General features: G+C 39.3%; 1 protein-coding gene across 2 annotated transcripts in view; it reads left to right on the forward strand.

Moving 5' to 3' along the window:
- MYO1B (myosin IB) overlaps positions 1–20636 on the forward strand; it is a 186119-nt gene that overhangs the window by 69819 nt on the left and 95664 nt on the right. The gene's annotated exons all lie outside the window — the stretch shown is intronic.

Here is a 20636-nt window from a genome sequence, read left to right on the forward strand (position 1 = left end):
TTTTCTTTCTTCTTCCATTCCCACCAACATAACATGCTGCAATATTTCTCTTGATTCCACATCTCCTAGCTACCATACCATTTGTTTCCTTTATTACCAAACTGTTTGAAAAGTTGGGTATGCTTATTGTCTCTAGTTCATCTCTTTTTCTTTTGTAAATCACTCTAATTGGGCTTCCATCTCCCACTCCACTAAAACTTCTTTTCAAGATCATTTTTGACCTCCATGTTACCAAATCCAATGGTCAATTTTGAATCTTCCTCTTCCTACATCAGCAGCATTTGACATGACTGACTCCTTCCTGGAACCCTTTTAAAATGTGGCTTACTGGCCTCCACATTTTCCTGTCTTTCCCCCCGCCTTGGGCTGCTCCATATCCAGACTCCGCATTCCTGTGGCAAGTCCAGGGGCTCCACTCTGGGATTTTTGCTTTTCTCCCCTGTAGTCATTATTTAGATGAGCCCACGTGGGCTTCAAATACCCTCTATGTGCTGACAATGCCTCCTGGATTTAGATCTCCAGCTGGATTTCTCGCCTGACCTGCAGGCAGTCCAGCTATGTTCAGCTCTGCAACATCTCTTTGGATAAGGGGCATCTCAAACCTTAGCATGCTTCAAACCAGACTTAGGATTGCCCCACTCCCTCTTCTCTTTCTCACCTTGGTCAGTGGCAGCAGCATCCTTTGGTTACTCGATGCAAAAGTGTTTTTTTCCTTTTCTTCTACTGCACACTCAGTCCATCATCAGGTCTTATGCATCCCAGCCTGATCATCCTAACCACCTCCATGACCACTCGTGCGTGCCCCAGGCCACCACCCTCCTTTGCCTGGATTATGGTGGTGACCTCCTCAATGCATCCCTGCTTTAACTTTGCTGTTGCCTCTGCCTCCATCCCCTCAACCGCCAACTGTCTTATCTCTATGAATGTTATGACCACTGCCTAGAGTGATCTTTTTTAAAGATCTCCATCAGATTGCTTTTCTTTACTGCTCAAAAAACCTGCAGCGACTCCCTCGTGGCATGCATGGCTCCACTTGATCCGGGCTGTGGCCATCTCCCTGACTGCATTTGTGACTTCTCACCCTCTCTCCCCAGCCACACTGTCCTCCTTGCTGCTTCTTGAACATGCCACTCTCAGCATCATTCTTGTACCATAGAGGGGCTGACTTATTCTCTTACTGCAATCAGGAATAGCAATTCCTGAAATAGCAATTCCTTCCCCAATCACCTATTATTCTCTTAGACTACTTTATTTTTCTTCAGAGCATTTGTACTTACTTGACATCTCACCATAGACTCATTTTTTGTTATTTATTGTCTTCTGCATTAGAATGTCGTCTCCATGAGCACTTGTGCTGTTTATTTTACCATCCCTGTATCCATAGTAATTAGAACAATACCTGGTGCAGAGCAGCCACTCCATAAATGTTGGTGGAGTGAGTGAATGAATGAATAGATTGGCGGGGGGTGGGAGGGCTGCTGTTTGTTAGAAACTGTAGAAGATGTGGTTTTGTCTTTAAGGATCGTCCATTCTAGTTGTGGGTTGGGGGTAGCTACATAAGCCACATTTTAATGTAACAGTATACTTACAAGGAACAAGTTAGAAGTGCAGAAAAATTGGTGGGTTCAGAAATTGTGAAGGTGCCTCTTGTGTTGAGTCTTGAAGAATAAATTTTTTTTTTTTTTTTTAAGACAGAATCTTACTGTCTCGCCAAGGCTGGAGTGCAGTGGCGCAATCTTGGCTTGCTGTAGCCTCCACCTCCTGGGTTCAAGTGATTCTCGTGCCTCAGCCACCTGAGTAGCTGGGATTACAGGCGTGTGCCACCATGTCTGGCTAATTTTTGTATTTTTAGTAGAGGTGAGGTTTCACTATGTTGACCAGGCTGGTCTCGAACTCTTGACATCAAGTGATCTGCCTGCCTCAGCCTCCCAAAGTGCTGGGATTACAGGCATGAGCCACTGTGCCCATCCTGAAGAAGGAATTCTTGAAGTAGGTGGCTTTTGTAGTTTATAGAAGATAAGGCAAAAAACAGTTTTGGCTATGGTGTAATGACCCTGGATGTTAGGAAAGGGAAATGGTATTAGAGTTGAGAATGTAGAGCTATTTTTTAATTTTAATACAACATTCAAATACCAATCTGCTTGAATCATTGGGAAGTTTGAAGGATTATAGGAGGAGAGTTTGGGATAAGGAAATTACCTAAAATTACAAGCTATGTGTCTGGAAAAATTGCCATCTTACATTTCAGTCATCAACTGGAAAAAATTTTCAGACTTGTTAAATATGCCTAAATGTATACGTGTGTAAATGCGATGTTCTAATGAATGAGTGGTGAATGATTTAATGTTGAAATGATATAAGTGTAAACAGATGTTAATTCATTTGTTTTGCAACAGAATTTCTAGTTGCTATTGGTGTTTAGTCATAATGTTATTTAGGAAGGGGCAGCATTTGATATGAAGAACACTGAGTTTAACCTTAATTAACTCTTAGAAAGCCCTTTGAAGCCATCCCCTTAGGATATTAGCGTTCATTGGATGCATAGGTGGTCAGCTTGAGATCCAAAAAGAATATCCTTGTATCCTCAGTTACCGTAGGAACTTCTAAGCCTTATAGATGACTTAGCCTACTTTCACATAAATTTAACAACAGAGGAATAAGTTAGAGTATATACATTTTCTACTAATCTTTTTCCATCAGTCCACATCAACAGCCAAAACTTAGGCTGTTTTAGCACCTGGAGGGAGAGATGATTTGGGTGGTTTGCACCACAGACCTCTACCTTGGGAAAACGCATGCAGGCATAATCATAGGTTACCTGCGGAAGATCTTAGGTTACCGGCTTAAGACCGGAGGGTTTCATTTCTACTTTTATCCTCTATATTTTCATGAAGGGTCGCTAAGGGCCCTTGGATGTTTTTTTAGAAATTGCTGGTTTTTAAGCCATTGCTTTGCTTTCAAAAGGCATATTTTCACACTCATACACCCTACCTCACATTTGGCCATGGAGTGTTGCTCCTGATTCTATCTATATTTATAATTGGTTTGGCCGTTATTAATAGCAGAGGCTTATGCATATTTTTATCAAGTGAATAGCATTATGGATTAAAAAAAGGGACGTTCAAGGTGGCAGAATCTCATCTAAGGTCAGGGAAACGTATTAAAGAAAAGTGTTACTGAAGTATAAAGGTGTTAAAGGCATAAATTATAAAATGAACACATGTAGCTATTTAAGATTACATGACAGGGTGAGTCATGGCTATCTGGTCACTCATTACCTGGAATGTGGGTATAGGGAAGGAGGAAGTGTGGAAACGTGTGCATGGGTGTTGGGATTGTTCCTAAAACAAATAGAAAACGATATATAACACTTTGAACATTTGCGTCCTTTCTATAACTTAACATAACTTTTGTTATAAGAATATTATATCTATGATTGTTAATGTCATACTTTGTCTTACAGGCATAGTTTAGGTAGCATAGACACATTTTACATTTTGAAAATCTTTGTCATTTTCTATAGTTAGAGACTTTAACTTTCTTTGATGTTTACCTATATATTGCATTGATCTTGAATAGGACTCTTAAAATTAAAACCAGCGCTGATTAAAAATTCTGGCTGTGAAAAGAAAGACATTGAGTTTGATAGATTTGTAGCTAGTGATCAGTTGTACATTTTTTTTTTCACTTGGCCTCTGGTGGCCTACCGTTTGTGAAATCCCACTGTTTGCTTCATTTCTCCTCTTTCACAGGCACTCTGGTCTATATTCTGTTTTACTCACTCCACATATTGAAATCCTACTCATCTTTTGCGGTATATGGGAAACCACCTCCTTTTTGAAGCCTCTTCTCTGAAGGCCACTCGGTGGTCCTAAAACATGTAGTCCATATTATGCATTCTGTCACAACCATGACCTTTTATATATGATTTTTATTAATCATATGACTTTTATTTATCTTAGATAAATGAGATTTATCATTGATTGTCTCCTATTTGAGTATTGGACTTCTACAATAGTGGGCATTTTTGGAAAAGGGACTACACATTATACTTTGTTGCTTCAAGATCGTTGGCCTTAAAATCTGCCTGTGTTTGGTTATCTACAGTTAACTTGTCAGGCAGCACCATCTTAATGTATTGTGTGTATTATAAAACATACACAAGACTGGGAGTTTTTAAAAAGTGATGAATGCAGAAATATAAATAGAAGTTCTGATGTTTATATTTGTACTCCAGTGGCTCATCTTGGGCATGCTCTGGGATGCCCACACCTCACTTCAGAGGCCTGGCATTAGGTACATAGTAGGTATTCAACAAATAGTTATTTTTAGCCTTCAGCTATTCTGTACTGCTTACTAACAAAATTCCCACCTGTTGGAAATGAAACTTGAGTTTATAGTCTAAGCATGTTTGAGATCTTGTAAGGGGGTATAAGGAATGATTAGTCAGAATAAGGTAGGTTATTTTAGGGCGGCAGGCCTTCCTAGCTCAAGGCATAACACAACAAAGGTTTGTTTCTCATGAAACACAGTTTGATGAAGCTCAGTTGGGTTTTCTCAGAGGCTCTACTAAAAATGGTTACTCAGATATCCAGGCTGCTTCTATATTGTAGTTACAATATCTAGAACGAATGGCTTTTTTCTTTTTTCTTTTTTTGAGACAGAGTTTCACTCTTGTTGCTCAGGCTGGAGTGCAGTGGCATGAGTGGCACGACCTCGGCTCACTGCAACGTCTGCCTCCCAGGTTCCAGGAATTCTGCCTCAGCCTCCCAAGTAGCTGGGATTGCAGGTGCCTGCCACCATGCCCGGCTAATTTTTTGTATTTTTTTGTTTGTTTGTTTTTGAGATGGAGTCTCGCACTGTTGCCCAGGCTGGAGTGCAGTGGCGCGATCTCGGCTCACTGCAAGCCCACCTCCTGGGTTCACACCATTCTCCTGCCTCAACCTCCCGAGTAGGTGGGACTACAGGTACCTGCCACCACCACGCCCAGCTAATTTTTTGTATTTTTAGTAGAGTCAGGGTTTTACCATGTTAGTCAGGATGGTCTTGATCTCCTGACCTTGTGATCCACCCGCCTCGGCCTCCCAAAGTGCTGGGATTACAGGCGTGAGCCACTGCGCCTGGCAATGTTTTGTATTTTTAGTAGAGACGAGGTTTCACCATTTTGGTCGGGCTGGTCTTGAACTCCTGACCTCAGGTGATCCACCCACCTCAGCCTCCCAAAGTGCTGAGATTACAGGTGTGATCCACTGTGCCCGGCCCACACGGCTTTTAAGATTGCTGTGGAAGATGAAGAGAGAGCATGATAAGGTCTTCTTCAGTGACCAGTGCATAGTCACATGGGCCCAGCCTAACTGCAAAGGAAACTGGGAGATACATTCTGCCCTTGTGCCCAGGAAGGGAAAATGTAATGGGATTTAGTTCATATATCACATGGTCTCCTGTCTGCTAGGATTATTTCGGTAAGGTTGTTGCTGTTTGATAATTTAACTTGTGGATATCATGTAAAGCAAGCTTCTATGTGAATTTAAACTTGAGTTCAGTAGTATAATTTAGAATGAAAGCCCTCTTAAAATATTTTCAGTTTTTTAAAAAATAATACTTGTAATCATGGTGAATTTCCACATTTCCAGTTTAATTTTATTTGAATGCATTTCTACAGAAGTAAAACTGTTCTTCCATTTTTCATGTTTTTGTTGTTACTTTTTTTCTTTCACACTATTGTTTAGCAGACTTTAGTAGCTTTTTGGTTTATTATGAACAAAGACTTTTTTAGTAGTGTTACATTTGGTTGCTATTGCTTACAGAAATAGTTGATACTATGTGATTATTGGTGATTATTTGAAGATGTTTTAGTGCTGTGGTAATTTATTGGAGTAGATCCATCTTTGTTCCAATTCTCATATTACTGATTTTCTTGGAACCAATATGTCTATTGGAATTATTAGAAAATTAGATGTTGGTCTCTTCTATATTCATTCATATATTCATCCATTGGGAATTTTGGTAAAATGGTTCTAACCAGCTTTGAAACTTAAGCCAATGCAATGTTAATGTTTTTGGATTCAACTCTTCCCAGATGGGTGATGAATAAATAAAAGTCAGTTTCCTTTATATTAAAGAATTTAAAGTTGTGTTTAAGGACAACTTTAATTAAGTTCTTTATCCACATATGACTATAGTCAAAGAAGGTGAAGAAATATGAAAATTTTAGAAAAGATTACAGAAGAATATTTTTGTTAAGAAAGGAGAATAATGGGTTTTCGCAGGTGAGATGGGAAAGTTTCAGGTTATTGGATAATGCAGTAAGAGTTCTATTTCCACAATATGAGTCAGGGCAATAGGCTTTCAAAATTTCTCTTGTCTCAGTGGTGCTATATTTTTAAATTGTAGATTTTTTATTCTGCTAAACCTGTGTGTGTCTGTTTGCATACTGAAGATTTTTCTAGATTTGGTAAGAGTTGCAAATGTTACAGGTGTAAGTGAATAAACAGAAATTATCTGGGAAAATGTATAGTTCTTCTTATAAGGGGGGTTTGTATATTGTGAGGCAGATTCATCCATGCCCCCACCCCTTATCCTCCCACTGTCCGTCCGTCCATCCATCCATCCATCCATCCATCCATCCATCCATCCATTCATCTTCCCCTGCTCCCTCAAAGCAAAACTCTTTCTTGTATGCATATATTTTAGTCATACCAATTGCCTTTTTTAGATTTTATAGTTTAGATACATATGAAGAAGATCAGTGTGAACTAATTATTATATTCCCCACTTTCAAAATTATCTTCCCTACTATTCAAAATAGTAGGCTGCATAGTAAGCTGACCAAAGGCAGTTTAGTATTTTATAGTCAATGTAATAAAATAAATAACTTTCTAAAACTCAGAGCAAAGGAAACATAGACAATAAATGAAACCCCAGTGAAAGTTAATACTATGACATCTTCTAAACTTACTGAACTTGAACTTTTCATTTCCTGGTAGTCAAAGCGAAAAAGGGAAATGTGATCAGTCACATTATTTTTGCATATAAGATCAAAGCGCATTTGCTCAAAAGAAGCAGTTTTCCTTGCCAGTTAGATTTCAAAGAGATGTCTCCTATGAGACTATGTGAAGGGTGTCATCATTAGTAATGCATTTTAGATAGCTGCTTCTCATGTCACTAAGTGGAAGCAGCGGACATAACACCAAAGCACAGTTTAGGAGAAGCAAATCTATAAGAGGTTTAAGTAAGTGGCTGTCATCCTTGGCTGTTTGTTAGAACCAGTGCAGAATTCCCTTAGAATGTATAGGGTTGTGGAGGGGGAACAAGGTTTCGGCTCCCTAGGTGCATAGTATACATCCAGGGATGGGAACCATGGGTACAAGTGCTGAGCTTATTGATGGTTTGATTCAATTAAAGAGTACAAGGAACAGATAGATTGCAATGTTTCCTTCAGGTGCCTCGTAGTTCTGTGACAGTTTTTTGTGTTACTTATTTCTTTTCTGTTTTCTCGTAAATGGGCTTTGAATTAAAGGTGGTCTTCAGATAATTGGAGGTTTTATTCTCTGGTAAGGGCCTAGAGTACACAATTTCCACTGCCAATAAAAGATCCTTAATTTTAAAATTCATTAATAGATTGGTTTGCCTTCATTTTACGAAAATTTAGGAAGCAAACCTAGACTCATTTGAATAGATGGCCCCTCATCTCTACAGAGATTTCTACAGAGATTAGGGACCATAAGTCATATGACAAATAGAAAGCTCTCCAGACTGGAACTGATTTACGATGATGATTCCCAGTCTTTGGGCCCCCGGAGTTACTGTAGAGATTGCTGTTTTCTCAGTCAGTAGGTATTTGAAGTACACATATTTGAAGAGAACCGTCATACGTGAGTGTGAGTGTGTGTGTGTGTGTTTTAACCTTTAAGCAATAAGGCTAGAACTACTAGTCTAGAATAGTTTTAGAAATTGGCATTTCCTATTTGACAGTTTATAAAAATTTCAGGGATGTCTTCCTTTAGCAGGTGTTCAGTTCTAAAATCTCTGGAGACATGTGACTTCATTCCAAATCTCTGTAGATTTTCTTCTCTGTCAGCAAGCCTGCCGTAGGCATATAGAAAGCTCCAGTGAGGGTCCTCTGGCATCATCCTAGGACTTGTCACTGAGTTGATTGGATGTAATAGCATGTCAGATCTCAGGGGGAAGAATGGCATGCAGGTGAGGACCAGAGGGTTGTCACTGTAGCTTTTCTAGGCAGTCTCCTAGCAATTTAAGTTAGAAAGATTTAACGTGTGGAGTCTTTGAAGATGTATTGGTTCATTCATCCAAGAAAATTTTGAGCGTCGCACCTCTGCAGGGTTCAGTTCTTTTATTGGTGCAGAAAACCTGTTCTCAACATAAATTTGGAACACCGAAAGTAATCCTTCTTTGGAGGACGTATTTCGATGTGCGGAGGCAGAAGGGGACTGTGATAGGTAGCTCTTGGTAGCTTTAGCCAGCCATGATGGAGGGAGAGCCTTGGACTTGAGGATCTGGAGAGCAGGGGCAGCCTCGTTTTTATTTTTGCATCCCGTCCGATGCTGGGCACAGTTGTTGGCAGATTGTAGGTGCTGGATACATCGGCTATAGAACTCAAGAAGGAAATGAGGATAAAAGTGATACTTGTTCAAGGGGGACCTAGAGAACTGACCATACAGTTTTTGGAGATGAGTGGGCATATCAGTTGGGAACTGGAAGCAAGGTAGGAAGGATAGGAGCAGCATATTCTCATTAGCCATCTCTGAAGATGACTCTAATTGCCTTTGCTCCTTATTTGGAGAACTAGCAAGGGCCTGCAATGTTACTAGTGCAAATGTAATCACACTTTGACTTTTAAAAGGAGAGTTGGGTGCCTATGTTTTCGCATTGAATTTATACAGAGTAGCATTAGAGAGAATTGCTGAATCCAAATAACCCAAATGAAGAATTTTAACTAGAGTGTAAAATAGAGCCTCATCCTCTTTGAGTATTTTAAATCCACAGAGCTCTTTCTTTGTAAGCATATGAATGGCATATATATGCCTACTGAAACAACACTTTATTTCATTTCCTCTTTGTTATTTGTAAATAGTTGGCAAGCAAACATAGACTTTGAAAATGTTATACATTAATTTTATTTCCTTTTTTGCATGAATAGGAGAAAAGGTGATGTTAGGATTAATTACACCAGTTTTTTTCTGAGCATATACCATGCGTTGCACTGTGCTAGGGAATTAAGATGGTGAGTCTTAATTCCCACTCTCAAGAGAGAGAAACTGTAAACAAAAAGGTCTCCCAAACTTAAAACACAACATATTACACACCATATTACAAGGCTGTAATAGATGTAGAAATAGGATTTTATAGGTGTACAGGTAAGGGACTCCTAGAGTGAACTGAGAGGCAGGGAGTTCCAAGGAAATGAGCCAGGAAAAGTAGCAGGGCCAGCTCTAGAGAAGGGCCTTGCTTGCTTTGTAATGTGTAGCACATCAGTGAGAAATCAAGCTTTTAGAATTTGGTTCTGTATGAGTGTCTCTTGCCTGGTTTTGACCTTTCTGGGTAACCAGAAATCAGTCTGGGTATATAGAAATGGAGCTTTCATATTGAAGATACAAGCTTGTATCAAGCTTATATTTTGTAATAAAAATGTATGTACTATGTAGAACTCCCAAAGACCTGATGCCTGTCTCCAGATTACCCTGAAGCAGTCTCTGTTCTGATCCAAGGTCTCTCACTTCTACCCAGCTGTTTTGGGAGGATTGTCTCTAGTCTTTTATCAGATAACTTTAAGCCCCTGCAGATATGTAGTAATAAATACCAACTTCTGCTTGCAGATCCAAGTGTTTGCTTCTCTCAAAAAATATATATGTAATCTGTGTGTAATATTTCAACAGTCATTTTCTTGTAGCCACTTTTGAGACGTATTGACATGACCTAAAACACTTTCAAGCAGATATTTGAGTGCTGTGCATTTGGATGTGTTCTGAAGCAGCGCTGTCTCTGTGATGGAAGCGTGTAAGAGTTGTTTGAATCCCTTTGTATCAGGGCACTTTCTGTGTACCGATGTTAAATCTTCCTCTAGCAGTCACATAGTTTAAAGCATGGCTGTTTAGTCACTCCCTGCCTAAAGTCCAGGGCCAGGCTCTGCCTAGATTGGTGGAGAGCATAGGAAGCTTGTAAACCGGCGAGGGAGGGAGTGGCCTCTTTGCATTTTAGGCTAACTCCAGTAGGGAGGAGGGAGGGGGGCTACAGGGAAGAGAGCCTGCAGGCAAAATGGTATATGTTATTTTTGCTTTACCCATTCTTATGTGACCACTTTGGAGTCATTTTGTTATGCAGACATTTTAGCGTTGAAAATACCATAAACCTAAGCAATCGCAAATAATATGTAGAACAGACTTGGCATCTTGAGCTTCCTTATTGTTGAAACCCTTCCTTTAGAATGGCAACCAGGACTAGGGTAAGGGAGGGAATGGAAGTGGAAACCCTCTGGAAGATACACTCATATAAGCCCTACTATGTTGGCCATACACAGTCCTCTCAGAGAAAGCTGTCAGTCACTCTAGGCCTGGAGCCTGCTCAGTCTCTGAGGAGGCTTCTCTCTCCATGGTCTGAATCATCATCCTCTGATGTCCTTTGAGTCACTGATTTTCTTTTTAAAATTAAGACATGGATTTGGTTAAGTCTTGATGGAACTTACTTGTTTTCTATTTGAAAGTCTAGAGGAAGGTTTTCTACATTTTGTCTCTGTTCCAGATTTGCAAACCTTGTTTGAACAGATACATCATAAACCCTGGGTATGACGGGATGTTGAGCCTCCGGACCACATTAGGATCATCTCAGTCAAGACTGCCCCCAAAATCCTTGGACCTGCTGCTAAGACATCTCTCTGGTGCCTAAGCAAAATAAATGCATTATGCTTATAATCAGAGTACACCTTTGAACCATCGTTTTGGGGGACAGAACTGATACAATTTTGCTTTGAGTTCTAACAAATTTCTTACAGAAATGTTTAAAAGTATGAAGTTAAATCTGGCTACAAGGGGGACAAGATAAGGAATGGAGAAGGAGTCATGGTAATGAAAAAAGCAACGTATTTTGACAGCATTGTATCAAGATGGCTTGTGAAAATGTCTTGCTTCGATATAGAAATCCCCATTAAGAGGTTCCTGAAGGCCAAAAATGAGAAACTCCTCTAAGACAGTGGCAAGCTGGTGATGGTAAAGAAAGGGTGGCTTTGGAAGGTATTGGGTGGCTGGATGAAAGAAGAAAAGCAAAATTTTAATTCAAAAAAACTGTTTTCTGGTTCTAGTATTCCTCTCTAGTATTCCTCTCCTGGGAAAGGTTTTGTTGTTGTTTTCAACAGGCAACATGGACCAAATTACTTGTCCTCACATAACTAAATTATTTTCTAGTTAGATAGTACATGATTTCTCTAAACTGAGCTCCTGAGGGTAGGGACAGTATCCTTTGTATGCCTCTGCCTGACACTCTCCTGACACATAAAATGTTTACTGAATTAATGAGTACTGAATTATCTTAAAATTATTCCCAGAATGCTTCCTTCTTTACAGTATCATGATATGAATTTAGCTATCAATAGGGAAGATTCTTCTTATTATTATTTTTATTATTTTGCCAATTCACTTTTCTTTCTGTACAATAGTATATGCAAACTCAGACATTTCATGGTACATACACAGTGGTCTGTGTGTATGTATGTGCAAGTATCTATCTATATTCAGGCGTCTCATTAATATTGGTAGATTTAATTGAATTTTGCAGCCAGTCCATGAAATGGCTACAGATTTGATTTTCCTAAACATGAATGGATTGGTGACCTTGATTCTGTAAGGCACACCCACAGATTCAGCCCCTGCATACCTTTTAGTCTTTTGTTGAGTACCTGCTGCATTTCAGACCCAGGGCACTTTACAGACATCCACTGCACAGCCCTGTGAGGCTTCAAGCACAAACCAAAACTTGAAGAAGTTGATAACCTTTTACTACTGCCCATTTTTCTTTCCTTTATGCATTAAAAAAAAATTGGATAGTACGTACTTGGGGTTCCAGTTCAAATGGCATCTCTACCCATTGCCTTCTGTGATAACCTGAGCCAGATCTCTCTGCACTTCCACAGTATATGGTGCTGTTCAGGTCCCCAGCATAGTGCTTTCTAGGGCAGATGAAGCACTGGGGGCTGTCAAAGTTAGAGGAGAGTGCTTTACATTTGACTCTTGTAAACATGAAAGCTTCACTTAGCCAAGCAGTCTAACTCTTTGGGATGTGGATATGACGTACTTTGGATCAGAATGTGTTTCTAAGTTAGACAAAGAAAAAGTGGCATATGAGGTGGTGCTTTTTAAGGCTTTAAATCAGTAGGGAACATCTGTCTGTAAAAAATCAGCAGAAACCATTCTTTTTAATAAGTGCAACATTAAATTTAGCATTAAGTTCTAAAGGTGATTAGCAAGGTCTATAGAGTAACTTCTCTTGGGGTAAATGTTTCCATGATTTAGTTGCCTGTAACAGTCATAAAAATTGATCATGAAATTAATTGAAATAAGCCATTTTTGCCAAAAAGTTTGGAAACATTTGTGTTGGGAATTTGTTTAAAGTGTACTTACCTTGAACCAGAAAGGCTATTCTTGTAGACCATAAGCGTGCAATTCTTTTAAAAAGAGTTGGATATTAAAAGGTGATTGTTAGAATTCTTTTGTTAAAAGAGATAGTAAAAATGCTTTAAGAGCTTATTGAATTTGAATTAAGAGCCCCAATTGCATATTTGTTCTTTTCCCCAAATCGATGTGTTTTGTTAATTTCTGGATTGGGATATAGCATAGTTTCCTCCCGGCTGTCTGCTTCCTCCCAGCCTCTTTCCTTGCATATGCATTGGGGTTCAGATTTTGCAGCTTTCCATGACATGCTTCTTTCAGTAAAAGTCATCTGTTCCTTTTCTGAATATCTTTAGGAGTTTGCAGATATGTTTATTACCTTCTACCCCCTTTTTGTGGGGCAGCTTAAATGTCTTGTTGGATTTTAAGCTTCTAGACGACAGATTCTCTTCATCATCATCCTTAGAGCCCTCACAGTGAGTGAGTACAGTGCCTCTTACCTCATGAGTATCCATGAACTCCTTTGGGAGCCCTGCTCTTCTGGATGACCTCACCCCTGCTTCCACACACTCTTCCATTTTAGTTATTAAGGGATTAAATCAAGGCAGTGGAAGCCATTCATGCTTCATTAATTTGTGAGATAACAGCCTGCAGTAGCAAGGGCAGATAAAGAAGTGGAATTAGCCTTTTTGCTTTTGACCTCTTGCCAAACCCCAACAGGATGCTCCTGTGAGGAACTTTCCCCGCTGTGGTGGTTTTGTGCCTAGGGCATTTCTAGGTACTGTTTTCTTTGATGCAAGTTTCAGAAGGAAGTCCTCAGCAGCACAAGGGATTGCTACTAAATTCCAAAGAGTGGCTTCCAGGCCCTCAAGACAGATGTTTCCTTCTCTCTGCTTTTATAGCTTAAGTTCAGTCCTTTTCCTTCCTGGGATAATTTAGTCTCTCTAAATCTCTTATCTACTTCCTAATGTGTGTCTCCAATACCTGGCTTTTGCAATCCACCTTTGCAAAAGAGTCACTCTTGGCCCAGTTCACATTCTTACAAGTCCAGTAGAAGGAAAGGTGCTTATTTTGTTGAGTAACTCTTAGCAAACTGGCTGGGGCAGACTTGAGGGTCTCTATTATGATTTAATAATGGTCAGGCCTCCAGGCTAGAAAACATTTTGGGGTGTCCCTAAGCTTCTTTGTTGCGAGAATTACAAATACAAGTTCTAAAATCTTGAAAGAAAACTACCTACTAGATGAGTTTGTCTAATTATGCAGGTGTTATGGGAAAGGGGTCCCAATCCAGACCCCGAGAAGAGGGTTCTTGGATCTTGTGCAAGAAAGAATTTGGGGTAAGACCACAGAGTAAAGTGACAAACAAGTTTATTAGAGAATCAGAGAAACAAAAGAATGGCTACTCTATAGACAGAGAAGCCCCAAGGGCTGCTGGTTGGCTTTTTTTTTCTTTTGTGGTTATTTCTTGATCATATGCTAAACATGGGGTGGATTATTTATGAGTTTTCTGGGAAAAGGGTGGGCAAGTCCTGGAATTGAGAGTTCCTCCCCATTTTAGACCATGTTGGGTAAATTCCAGATGTTGCCATAGCATTTGTAGATTGTCATGGTGCTGGTGGGAGTATCTTTTAGCATGCTAATGCATTATAATTCGTGTGTAATGAGCAGTGAGGAGGACCAGAGGTCTCTTTCTTGCCATCTTGGTTTTGGTGAGTTTTGGCCGGCCTTTTTTTTTTTTTTTTTGCCACATACTATTTTATCAACAGGGTCTTTATGACTTGTATCTTGTGCTAACCTCTTATCTCATCCTGTGATTAAGAATGCCTAAACTGGGAATGCAGCCCAGTAGATCTCAGCTTTATTTTACCCAGTCCCTATTCAAGATGGAATTGCTCTGTTTTGAAGGTGTCTTACACAGGGATTTCTAGTTTTTAAAACATTGTAACACGTGAACCATTTTATATACACGTAACATTCAGATACTATGATTTTCTTTCTTGGTGGTTACATTTGACTACCAAGATTAAAGTATGTTTTTGAGTGACCCATTAAAAAAAATGTGAAATATGGTATATGTTGAGGCTGACCTAGGTAATCTATGAAATTTCACAAAAATATTGTGAGAGCTGTGTTTTGAAAACAAGTGTGATTCTAAAGGAAGAAGAAACTAAAATGCATATTCATCATATGCTATTTTAAAGCCTTACTTTCGAGCTGTATTCGATGCTTTACTGTTGTCATTCTAAAACAGATGTCATCTTAAAATGATTTATCTTGATGATATTATTTTAGTTTTGTAGCCAGTAAAAACAATCCTTTTTCCAGTTATGTAGCCAAAGGAAAGCAACATGGCCACCTATGTTTAGGATATAAGAATGTAAGTGAAATTAGAAAATTACATGTTGATTAAACATTCTTAGAAAAAAATGGAGCTCATTTTCTAAGATAATTTTCACCTGCATTCTGCCATCTGTCATGCTATGGCATACATCTTTGTTATATTGGAATGGCAACTAGGGACTTCTTTGAGATTAGTTGTATAAAAATGAAAGTGCAATGCCTTAAAAAAAAATAAGTTGTTGCATGGTATGTCTTTTTCTGTTTTATTTCCTTTCAACCTATCTGTGATTTTATATTTTAAATGTGATTCCTGTAGGCACATATAGTTGAGTCTTGTTTTTATATTCATTCTTACATTCTCTGCCTTTTAACTGGAGTATTTTGTCCACTGACATTTAATGTAATTATTGACATGGTTGGATTTAATTTGTCATTCAATTATTTATTTCTGTTTCTTCCCTCTTTTTTTTTTTTTTTGTTTGTTTGTTTGTTTGTTTTTTGTTCCCCTATTCTTGGCTTCTTTTGGATTATTTGAATTTTTTATTCTTATAATTCAATTTACTTTTTAGTTATTTTGGCTGTAGTTCTTCATGGGTTGTTCTAGGGATTATAATATACCTTAACTTTTTAGAATCCATATAGAGTTAACATTGTCCTGCTTTATGTGAAATGTAGAAACCTTCCAACCATTTAGGTATATTTACCATCCATCTCCCCCCAGTCCCATCTGTTATGTTTGTTTTCACATTGCTTTCTTTTTACTGCATAGTGCACACTTTGCCCATTGTCATTTATTTTGAAGAAAGGCTGCTCTACCTTTTCTTGCCCTGAAGCTTGGACTCTTTAGGAATATTTACCAGTGTTGTGGCTAGCAGGGGTGTAACTGTAATGTGTACATAAATTAATTTACCATACTTATACTGGCATAGGACAAGACTGCAGCGAAGCTTTTCAGGATAAAGGTACAAATAACTATAAAGACTTATTTTCCCTAAAGTTTGACCTTAAGATGTGATAAGATGAATGTCTGGTGGAAGGGCATAACACTAACTTGACAATGACATCAAAATATCAACTTGGGGATATTTTCCAAGCGGACAAATGTTTCTGAATTAAGAATATGAGACAATTACAGATGTAAAGATACAAGGAGGGCCAACGTAATACCTCTCCTTAAGAAAACTCAATGTTTCCATGTAAAACACACCACACATAATTCCCTTTCTCCTTTTCCTTCTCTTCCATGTCCTTGTGGACCACCTCAATCCTGATTGGGCTTAACGTGAAGTTAGAATTGGGGAAGCACATGGAGGTTCGGCATTTTTAAAAAACACTTTTTCGGGGGTTAGTTTAGAAACACTCAGTTTTAGGACTAAACCAGAGCTAGAAAGGAAAAGAAATAGTTGAGACTTGTATATCTCAATTGTAGGTGGGAATTCTGAGACTGAGCTATTTTGAGAGAGTTGAATTCAAAAGGAGAATTTCCTGGTGTTATTTGAAAGGACTCTAATGAAAAGGAATACCATTTTGAGAGCTTTTGAAGAAAATGACTTGAAATAAGAAGGTGGAAACAGTTATCTAAGTTCAGGTAAGTTTCCTGAGACAAATTTAGTTCTGTTAAACACTTTGGCTAATGGAGAGGTGCAACTACCAGTCCTCAGAATGGATTAGATTAGCTTTGGAGAATGATTTCTCAAGCAACTCTATAGGGAAGAGCTGGAAAGGCTGAAACTTGGGGCCGTGTTTGAAAGAGCATAAGCTTTGGATCTATTTGGGTGTCACAGACATCTTTTCTGCTTTGCACTTGAGGTGAAACAAACCTAGGAAGGAAATGGCAGGGTGGAGAACATGGAGTTTTGGGAAAAGAAGCCCTGCCATTGCGTCTGATGGCCATGAAAGCAGAACCACTCTGATGAACACTCTGAACAGAAATAAGATGGGAGAGGAAGATAAATACCAGCTAGACAATTGAGAACATGCAACCCAGCATTCCACCCTGACAGAAAATAGCAGATGAGCCCCAAACCAAACTTCTAAAACCTAAAAGTGATAGATACAGCTGTTGGGAAACATACTTAGCGCTGGGGAAAGTTTGGCTCTCAAAGAACAGCCGTGTAGCTGATCTGGAAATGAAGGGGAGATGGCCTTTAAACATCAGGCTGACCCTATTCTTAGAGCTCAACTAGAGGACAGAAGAAGAGGATAAAACCATGCCCTTAATGTGGTAGGACTAAAACCATGTTTACCCCCTTATGCTATCGTCATTATATTATAATTAACCATTCATTTCTCTGTGTGGTAAATAACAATGCTGACACGGTCACAAAATAATGTGAAGCATATGGGTCACAACTGTTTTTAACTAAAGACTTCTCTAAAGATTTATTTAGGTTCCTTAATTACAGAGTGGCTTGGAAGACTGGCATGTGGTTTCAGTTTATAGTTATAAATGTTGGAGCTGATGATGGGTACGTGCTCATATTGCCAGAGAGGGAGAGGAACAAGATTGAGAGGGGGATTCGTGTTCTTTGGGAGCCTCCCTTTTGCCTTTTCTTTTCTTTTTTTCTTTTTTTTTTTTTTAAAGAAAGTGAAGTTCTGTGTTTATAAGAAATAAGTGTGATGACATTTATACTGTCCTTAAGATGGGTATGCCAGTAGTTATAAGCCAGTTTTTCCAGTGCTTAAGTACTTTAATTGGTAAATTTTCTTGTCACTTTGAACTCAGTGGCTCTCTAGAATCCTGAAAAAAAAAAAATTCCCTTTTAGCTTTTGTCTTCTATTAAAATTATACTCTCTAGGCAGGGCGCAGTGACTCAAGCCTGTAATCCCAGCACTTTGGGAGGCTGAGACGGGTGGATCACGAGGTCAGGAGATTGAGACCATCCTGGCTAACACGGTGAAACCCCGTCTCTACTAAAAAAGTACAAAAAACTAGCCCGGCGAGGTGGCGGGCGCCTGTAGTCCCAGCTACTCGGGAGGCTGAGGCAGGAGAATGGTGTAAACCCGGGAGGCAGAGCTTACAGTGAGCTGAGATCCGGCCGCTGCACTCCAGCCCAGGCGACAGAACAAGACTCTGTCTCAAAAAAAAAAAGAAGTATTCAACTTAGGTTCTTTGACTTAAAATGAACTCACTACAGGGTCATTTGGTGATCTTCCAAAGCCTCGTGTTTGTGTGTGTGTGTATGTATGTGCCATATATGCTACTCATTTTTTAAGTACTTTTGCATTATTTTGGAACCAGTGGTAAATATAATGCAAAGTTGTAGTCCTGGGAGCATGGGGAAAAGGTCTATATTCAACAATACATAAAGAATTCAGTGAATACGTATTATATAGTGGAAAACATATTTTTTATTTGCTGTAATGTGTTTTCCTACGTTTCTTGCCAATGATGATAATGAAAGTGGCATCTCGAAATATTGTCTGGACATTGGAGGAGCAGAAGAGGAGGAAGGCTCATCAAAAAATCTAAGCAATGCTTTCCTTCCCTGCATGAAGGTCATAGAAGAAATGAATTTCCCAATGTTTATCCTTCTTCATGGAGCTCACTCCAGTAGAGACTTTGCCACTGCTTCGAGAGAATCCACTCATTCATCCATCCCTTCATTTATGACCTGGTATCAGTTACATCTCATGTTTATGTCTCTGTGGCATAAACATGGCATAAAGATTAATTAGAACGGCTCTGCCCTAGAGGAGTTTATATTCTGGTAGGGAATAAGAAGGTGTGTACATAACTAATTATAACACAGAAAGATTTCTGACATTTATTCAGGGCTTTATAACTTTCAAAGTGCTTGTATGCACTTTTATTTGATCTTCTAAAGCATATAGCTACATTCTCCATGTTGGAGATGAAGACACTGAAGTTCAGCCATAGTGATGACTTGCTTGAAGTCAAGTAGGTGTTGAGATACATCTGTAGGACCCAGGGAATTGCATCTGAGATGTTTTCTGCCTCTGTGTTCATTGTTTTCCACTATCCCCATTATGCAATGGTGCACAGACTGGGGGATCAGAGAATATGAGAGAAGGTTAAGGCCGCAAGCTGCTGTGGAGCTTGAGCAAGGCTTTGGTTGTGTAGAGAATGGTTGAAAGGGCTTTGAGAGACAGAAAGAGATCAGTGTACATTGTTCAAAGGAACAAGCTAGAACAACCTGTTATTCAAAAAAGACCATGGTGTCAAGATATTTTTATTACTTTTTTTCTGTCTGTCGTTTTTTTATTCATACATCACACAACAAATGTACTTAGAGTATACAGTACTTATTATATGCAAGGCAGCAGACTTGAGATTCTCACAGTAGTTCAGCTGGAAGGTAAGATAGGCTGGCAAATAATTATAAGAGAACATGATGAGAGAGGGAAGAACGTGATTCACAGTATTTCTGGGTTCAACTTATGACTCTTCTGAGAATGGGATCACGGGCTTCTCATGTCATCTCTTTAAGACCATGTTTCTTTAAAGAGGCTGGCATTTAATTTTGCAGATCTGTGTTGAAGAGTAAGTCCAACTGTGAATCCTAGGACATTTTACTGGGCTCCTGGCACATCGAAGGTGTTCAGTAAATTGTCATTATTTATGGTTCCATATGCCTTTAGAAGAAAAGCCAAAGTCCTTGACTGGTATGAACAGCTCTCTGTGATCTGGTTGGCCAAATGCACACTATTCCTGTATCCCAGTCCTTCACCAGTCTGCTGGCTGCAGACTGTTTGCTCTCACATGCACCCTTATCACCCTGTGGTCTGTGCAAAATGCAGAGGTGCTGTATCCCAGTGGTCAGTCTCAGGCATTAACTCTGGCCCTGCTGTGCTGGCCCTGCTGTGTCACACTGGCAGTGGACCTCAGCAAGTTATGCCTTTGCTTTGTGCTGGTCTTATTGCGAGATTTAAAATGACTAAATGTAAAGAGCTTGGAGGCAGTTCTGGTACGTGGTAAATGTGGATATTATTAATTCTAATTACCGTCTGACTTTGCTACTGGCTGTTTATCATCCTGCGCTGAAGCTTCCTATCAGCTCTTTTGTTTTTCATTTGGAACCTGCCTATCTCTCTCCCCAGCTCATCTCTGACCCTCTCTTCATTATGCTTTGCTTTGCCTTCCAGCTACATGGAACTGCCCATTATCCTTCACCCCACCTGATGTTTTGGCCTTTATTTTTGCCTAAAAGGCATTTGTCTTGCTCATTCATTCTTTAGGACTGAGTTTTCTACCTCTTGAGTTTCTCTGAGTCCAATTTCCACCCCTTTGAGGTTTCTTTCTTGCTCTGCAATGTTTTGCACATACCTTTATCATTGGGCTTAATGTATTGGCTCCATTTTCTCTTTGTCTCTTTCTTTCCTGCTTTGGACGGAGAACTCCTGAAAGAAGGGGTCAAGCATTAATTGTCTACATTCCCAGCTTGTTCTTGACACGTAGTGGACTCTCAACAAATACTTGTTAATAAATGAAGTGAGGACTTTACCTATTTTAAATTATCTTATTGTCAGAATCATTTTTTCAATTAGCTAGAAGGGGCAAAATTTACTTTAGTAAATTTTGAAGTGGGGAAGAGCAACAGGAGCACTGCCCTGGCCTTACTTGATAGAGGCCCTTTGTCATCCTAAGGCAGGGTTAGAAGTTTGGGAGGCTTGGGCCGGACAAAAACCCTGGCAAACCCCATTTTGCCTCTGACGGAT

This window comes from Piliocolobus tephrosceles, chromosome 11 (assembly GCF_002776525.5).
Source record: "Piliocolobus tephrosceles isolate RC106 chromosome 11, ASM277652v3, whole genome shotgun sequence".
In the NCBI taxonomy this organism is placed as follows: domain Eukaryota; kingdom Metazoa; phylum Chordata; class Mammalia; order Primates; family Cercopithecidae; genus Piliocolobus; species Piliocolobus tephrosceles.